This window comes from Hyposmocoma kahamanoa, unplaced genomic scaffold, assembly GCF_003589595.1.
Source record: "Hyposmocoma kahamanoa isolate Upper Pololo Valley unplaced genomic scaffold, ASM358959v1 175, whole genome shotgun sequence".
NCBI classification, from domain to species: Eukaryota; Metazoa; Arthropoda; class Insecta; order Lepidoptera; family Cosmopterigidae; genus Hyposmocoma; species Hyposmocoma kahamanoa.
Genome location: NW_020653685.1, coordinates 126,390 through 133,743, shown reverse-complemented (window position 1 = coordinate 133,743; position 7,354 = coordinate 126,390). Strand labels below are relative to the sequence as shown.

Sequence of the window (7,354 nt, the reverse complement as noted above, 5' to 3'; positions counted from 1 at the left end):
AGATCGTTTTAAAGAGATTGAGGCTCTTAATTGGCCGTTTAAAATCAATGTTAAGTTCAAATAAAGTAAACAAAAACAAACTACGATAGGACTTAACGTCTTTTACCATAGCGTGATTTAGCATTCTGAAGCTTCTTCGTTTTCCTGTCCTTATCCCACGCCAGGTGAGGTCGGCACAGTATATATTTTTCTTCCACTCTCCCTTATCAGCCGTCCTTTTTATACTCACACCATTCTTATCAATGTCATCTTTTACACAATCCATCCACCTTTTCTTTGGCCTTCCTTTCTGTGAAAACAATGCGTGCAAAACAATCTAAACTCCTAAATATGGACTTAAAGTCATTCACCTCTCACCTACAAACCTGACTTCAGGCTCCAGCTGAAATCCATCTATAAGGCTCTGCCGCTTATTTGGCTGAGTTGACTAGCGTTTTCGGCTTTTGTTGAGTTTTTTTTTAATTTGTGTACAAATCATAGTCTTTTTGTAAATAGTCGTATAAATGTTTCTAATATAATTTATTTGTAATTTTAACGCAAAGCTGTGACTTGATCAAAGTAGAAAATTTTATTTTACAAAGAAAATAACAAAAAATGGTATTTTCTAAAGAGACTCCTTGAGGAAGTATAAGCCTTTTGCTTAGACTAAATCACAGCAAAGACGATTTGATCAAAAAAATAATGTTTACCACAAATCCCATGGTGGGCGCCAAAAATATGAAACTGTCACCCACACAGGGGTTCGATATTCATTTGATACTTGTACGATAACATATTATGCAAAAAGAAATCACACAACAGCGGCCAGCATAAATTATTTGATGTTTTTTAATAGTCAAGTGTTTTTAGTTTACATTTCCAATAAATTATTTTTGTTTAACAACTTTCATATCGGTAAAAATGGAGATCTTTTAAAAGACCAGCAAACAAAATTATAACAGCTATAATTTTTCTCCAGTGGTTAAAAATAGGATACAATTCAGTGGAACCATTTTATAAGTAACCTTTTATATATTCAAAAGTCGTTTCTTCCCTACTAATTATAATAATTCGAAACAGGAAATGGATCATTTGCATAATTTATCGTTAAAATAACTGGTAATATAAAAAGACAACCTCCATTTATAAATTGCGTGAATAAACAAAAAACGGAAGCGAAATAAAAAACAGGACACCGTAATTGATTAGAATAACTTGTACAAAAACATAATGCTTAACATCAAACACAAACAAAAACAAAAACAAAATATGAATAGTGCGTTTAGTTTATAACCTCGTTGTAAATGGAACGTTACTTCTGACAAATAGATGGCGTTAATATTAATTCATTAGATTATTATAGAGGACAGTACTGGTTAAAAAATAATACGGTAATAATACGATAACACCGAAGCAACATTCGGCATGAGCAGAGATGGACAGTGGGTTAAAACTCAATCAACATGCCCGGATTTTAACCAGGCTTTTACCCATTGCGCCACGTTTTAACCATTTCTAATCAAAATCGTGGGCAGAAATACGGGCGAATATGGGCGAATACGGAACTTGGTATAATTTCAGTTATTAGAAATTTCCATGTAAAAAATCTTTTTTTAGACGAAAAAGAAGCAACTCCACGCAATATCCACCTTGCAATTGTGTGGGTTCTCACTTACATTACATTTCCATTTTTATGAAAATCGATTCAAGTGTATACGATAACGAGTTTTTACATACCTAGATTCAATTTAATGCAATTTGCAAACGAATCGATTCAATAGAAAGGCGAAATATGTGAGCAAGCAATAAACATTTTGTAATAATATCATTCATTACATTTTAACAAAACTCGATTTACAAAATATGTAGATGTAAATAGTTTTTGCCCTTGAGGCGTTAATGGGTTTTAACCCGCTTAAAACCCGGCGTTAACAAAGCGCATCTCTGAGAATGAGAGGTTAGCTAACTATGTGGAGTGTACGGAGGCGGGGAAACCGCCGGCGGACATTTTGTTTTTATTCGGAATATCCTTAACGTGCACCACGATTAAAATTATATCAATGGCGGTATATTTCTACAGTTACGTGTATAGAAGTTAAGTACACGCAATAAACTGACTTTCGTCAGGGTTCCGTCACTTGCTCGAGGTTACGCGATAAGGGAATCAGACAAATCTTTCATTTACATTACCATCCTTGTACAGCCTTAGCGCATTCGTTTCCGCACGACTGCACACGGCGGGCAACGTTATTTTCATCTCTTTGAGTTTAGGTTACTTTTTCCTCGTAGATAGCGCGTGGTGTCGTTAGCCAGATTTAGTAGGCCGTAGCTATTTTCAATTTTGTATAAGAATAGTAACTATTACGTAATTTGTGCTATCGCGCCTTTGAGTAACGTTGTCATTTCTAAGCCGCCGCAATTTTGTAAGACAGTTTCTCTAAATGTCCCTCCGGTGCGTCCCCCGTCATACATAAATCTACTTCTAGTTAGTTATTCACATTTTTATTACAACAATATTTTATACTGTAATTTGTAAGCAAAAATACACTGTCCCTATTCTGGCTACCCCTAAAAGGGTTTAAACGCAAATCCCTAGAAATTTGAACGCATAAATTTATACCGACCACTCGTTAAATTGTCAAAAGAGCATGTTGAATGGTAAGGACTGGGTAATTCTAACGAGAATAGGGTGCCCATTAAACACGATAACAAATTTCGTTCATTATTGCAAGGGATTATAAAAAAAAAATGAATTGTGACAATTGATTTATTCGCTTTTTTATTTCAATATTACAGTGTGTTTTGTTCGGTGACTTTGAAAACTGATACATTGATATTGCTATATTCCTCGGTTACTGTATTTAATTCGAAGATATTTAGTTTCGAGAAACAATTTAGAATAATTTAATAAGTCAAAGTCCATTTTGATATTTTTGATTCAAAGTTTGATGTTTATAAAATTAATTGGAGCAACATTGTCGAGTCATGTGAATGTGTAGACGTATCCAAACGTGTCAAATGTCAATCTCAAAAAGTCACAAACCAAATTGCATTCCCAAAGATTTCTATTTTTATCGTTATATTATTAAATAACTATCACGTGTAACACAATTACTTTAGCAACATTTGTAATAATAATTCCGAAGTTTACCGCTGGATGGCATTGGAATAGAAAACATAATTTCTGAATCGCGATGTTAAGATTTTCCCTAACGTAACCTGCCACTAGTATCTGTATGAAATTGACATATTCTTACTTATGTAAGTTATTATTGATTTATTCAACGATTGCATTTCTACGGTTATCCTCTTTACTAAGAAAGCGTTTTGAACTCGCACCATCTTTCGGGACAAGTTACGAGAACACTTCAGTGTGAGTGTCTTTTTTTTCTATTTTTTTTCTTTTTCCACCGGGACTTGTAGCGGACTCTGCGCCGCGCTTACGTCCAACGGAACGAACCTTTTATGGGCACATTTGTATCGTAAGCTTCTTTCTGTCCAATAAACCAAGTTATCTTCACATTACATAGCGCGCACTATAAGTTTCCGGAACTAGCCACTTACATAAATAATATTTAAAAAGTAATTACAACGTTTGAAAATGGAACTCTTTGGCTGAAGAATACAGTTTGTTTCATCTGACTGTCACTTGTTTTTACATTGTGGCGTCATTTTAGAAATTGATTGTCTGAAGCAGCATGCTATACGACTACTTAAAGCTGGTTTGCAGAATTCAAATGCGGTCGCGTGAATCTCAATGACGAATTTCGTGATGGTCGCCCGTCCACTGCTGTGAACAACAAAAACATTGATGCTGTGCGCCGTATTATCAAACCAGACAGGCATGTGACATACCATGAGATTCGGGCATCTTTAGGCATAGGCATGAGTCAAATACAATCAATACTACACAAACATTTGGGCGTGAAAAAGCTGTGCTCTGGGTGGATCCCACACGATTTGACTGAGCCTCAAAAAACAGATCGCGTCACTTGGTGCAATGCCATGCTTACCAAATGCAACGAAGGGGCGTCAAATTTGGTGTAGGACTTAGTAACAGGTAACGAAAAGCAGCAATCGAGCGTATGGATCTTTCGAGATGAGCTGAAACCAACCAAAGTGGCGCGCGTGCAAAGTGCCTCTAAGCGGAAGATTGCTTCTTTTTTTAATAAAACTGGACACGTGGCTACTGTTGCTTTGGAGAATCGTTGTACCGTGAATAGTGATTGGTACACGACCATTTGTTTGCCGGAAGTTATTGACAAACTCCGTAAAAATAACTGTAAACGCCGTATCATCTTGCACCACGATAATGCCAGTTCTCACACGGCCAGACAGATAAATGGATTTTTGAAGGTGAACAACGTTGACCTTATGAGCCATCCCGCATTCAGTCCCGACCTGATACCTTGTAACTTTTATTTGTTTCCAAAAATTTAGAACTAGTTGCGCGGTCAATGATTTTCATCAGCTGAAGAGACTATAGAAGAGTATGAAAAATATGTTTCAGAGATTGTCATGGAGGAGTGGCATAAATGTTTTCAAAATTGGTTCATTCGTATGAAACAGTGCAAGAAACAATAAATTAATTTCTGACCATTTATAGTATTTTTTTCTTATTCATTCCGGAAACTTATAGTGCTTCACGTACTACACTAATTCCGCTGTTTGATTCCTGGAGGTAGTACGGGAATACCAACTTACCGAACAAACCTCTACCACCCTCTACACCCCCTCCTATAAACGTTATTAATCAAAGAAAATAAATAAACCCTGTAAAGTAGTAAATAATACACGAACCAACCTTTGTGCAGTATTCTCAAACAAGGTTAACGAATCTATCAGAGGTCTGCAATTATATTTATATGAATTTAGAATACATGTAAAACATTATGAACCTTTTACCAGAAAAGAGGGTATCTCTAATTCAGTTAGAATTAGTAAATTTGCATTTATTTAAGAAACATTTTCAGGGACTTTGATGATTATGATGTCATTACAAAAGGGTTATTTATCCGGATCATGTTTATTGTTGGTATTAAAGATTTTAAAATTAAAGTGTTTAAATTGATTTTCAATCGAAACACTTCCACCCGCGCTTGTTCTTTTGTATTAAGTTTTCTCTGCCATTACGTATCGCGTTGCAACCGTTGGCAATTACTGTTATTTTCGACGAAAATTTATATTTTGTTTTCCGTTTCTGTGGTTCGTTAGTGGCCTCATAAATTCTCTGGATATTAAAAATTTCTATACAAAATATAAAATTCATTTTCAGTTTATTATACTTTTAATCTGTTGTTTACGGAACAAAGCAATATGGATACTAAACCCAAGAAAGAAATTTGAAAGAGATGTAATAAAGCTTCCGAAAACGTTACTGCAATTCTAATTAAGCTGGGTTAAAATGAGTTACTGAAAAATAAACACAAAATATAAATAGCTACCAAGAACTTCTTCAAAATATAATTCTAAGAAAAAACTGTACTTCCGAGTAATATACTAAGCTTCCGAAAGAAATACAACTTACATAAAAAACTTATATTATTTTATAAAAACATTTTCACCACACTGTAGGAACCTGTTTGATTTATATTCTTATTATAAATATACGGAATTATCCTTAAATAATAAGGTTAAACCTGACTCGCCATGATACTTGTCTCTTCGATACTAGAGTATAATTAAAAAGGCAAGGTGCGGAGGGAGTAGTGTCTGTTTTCCACAATACAGTTTACAACGCTAAATCTTCGTTTCAACAAAAAATATTATTGTGCCGCGCTGAATTCCTTATAAGTCGAATTCTTCTTTCGAAAGAATTCTTTATAAGTCAAATCTTGGTTGCGTCCCCTGTTCGTATATATTTTTAATAAGCTCATTTTTAATTCATTTTTGAGAGCTTTTAATACTACCCAAATTGGAATTTGTAATCACCCACATTATATATAGGAAGGCCGATTCATCTCAACCTTCCTTACTAGGTACTTGAGAAATAATAGATATTAATCAACATAGCAGAAAAAGCGATCTAAAAAAACCATTGACTTACAATTATATGGACGTCGGGTCGGCACTAAGAAGTGTCCGAACTTATAGGGCGTTAAAATCGTATACAGAGCGTCATTCACGCTTTAGCCTTCGTTTGTTCGACTGACAGCGAAGCAAGCAAAATTAGACAGTAAGATGACATTACAATTTCAATTTAACGTTTAAATAGGTTGACTTGGGACATTTTTTTCGTGGTTTTTGTATTAGACCCGTCGTCCATTTATTTGTATGTCAATGAAAAAAACAATCTAATAAGGCTGTCAACTTTTGTACCGTATCTCGTCTTACTTTAGTTTTCGTCTTAAAACGAAACGAAATCAGATTTTACAAAAAAATAACTTTGACAAAATATACATTAGACCCTCAAAGTAGCTTCCATCGTATCAAAAGCATTAGCCGGATTTTTTTTCATAATTCACAAATGTTTCTCCGCTCAGCCTATATTTTCATAAACAACATTCTGTAAGATCCTTGGCTTTATGAGGTGTTTTCAATAACCCCGGAAAGGTTTCTTTATTCAATTTAATAATTTAGATCCCGATGTGATCCTTGATCTGAGATTTGGACTGTAAACAACATACTTTACGTTTGTGTCACCATTACTACGTACATTTATATACGAAATATACTGTAGTAGAGTTTTAATACATTGACTTCTAAATATGAAAGTTGCAGAACAAAAGACTGTATAATAAATTTAACCTAGAGAAACTCTTTACAAAACATGATGTCTAGATACAAGTAAAAATCATGGTCTACAAGTGGCTACAGTTTTATGTGGTTTCTTTTAATCAGCTGAAATATTATCATTTGACGAAATTTCATTAAGCGCCGTTTAGTTTAACAGTCAGTATTGTATGGTTTTTACTATTATTAACTTTTCTACTGTCGCTTCTGTTTTTGTATTTTCCATTAACAATACTCACTTGTATCTGGAGCAACGTCGTTGTCAATTTCATTAGCAGTTATATTTGCCAAACTATACGCACTGTTGTTGCCACTCATCTTCGGCTTTCCGACTTCCACCAACTCCACATAATCCACTTTCTTCAACACGTCACTGTTGTTTCTATCCAAACTGTTATCATTTCTTACTGCACTTTTATTCCCACTATCACTTTCATTAATCTTCGCTGCAATCAAGAACTCGAATTTTGGCAACTCCACAAACTCCGCTTGGGATCGGAAAAGAATATCTGTCAATGTTTCTTCTCGTCCCATTTCTGAATCAATGATAGATTCCAGCAAGGAACTAGTTATATTGGTTTGTTTTTCATCATGCGTGGCATCTGGCTGCAACTGTGATCCCTGTCTACCCTGATAGGAAAAG

The 7,354-nt window shown here is 34.7% G+C and overlaps 1 protein-coding gene across 1 annotated transcript in view; it reads right to left on the bottom strand.

Annotated features, from left to right (window-relative positions):
• Positions 1–7,014, bottom strand: part of LOC113225823 — a 101,023-nt gene extending 94,009 nt beyond the window's left edge. Inside the window, exon 1 of the mRNA XM_026458268.1 lies at positions 6,951–7,014. The gene's annotated coding sequence lies outside the window, so the exon portion shown is untranslated. The remainder of the gene's footprint in view (positions 1–6,950) is intronic.
• Positions 7,015–7,354: the final 340 nt, after the last annotated feature.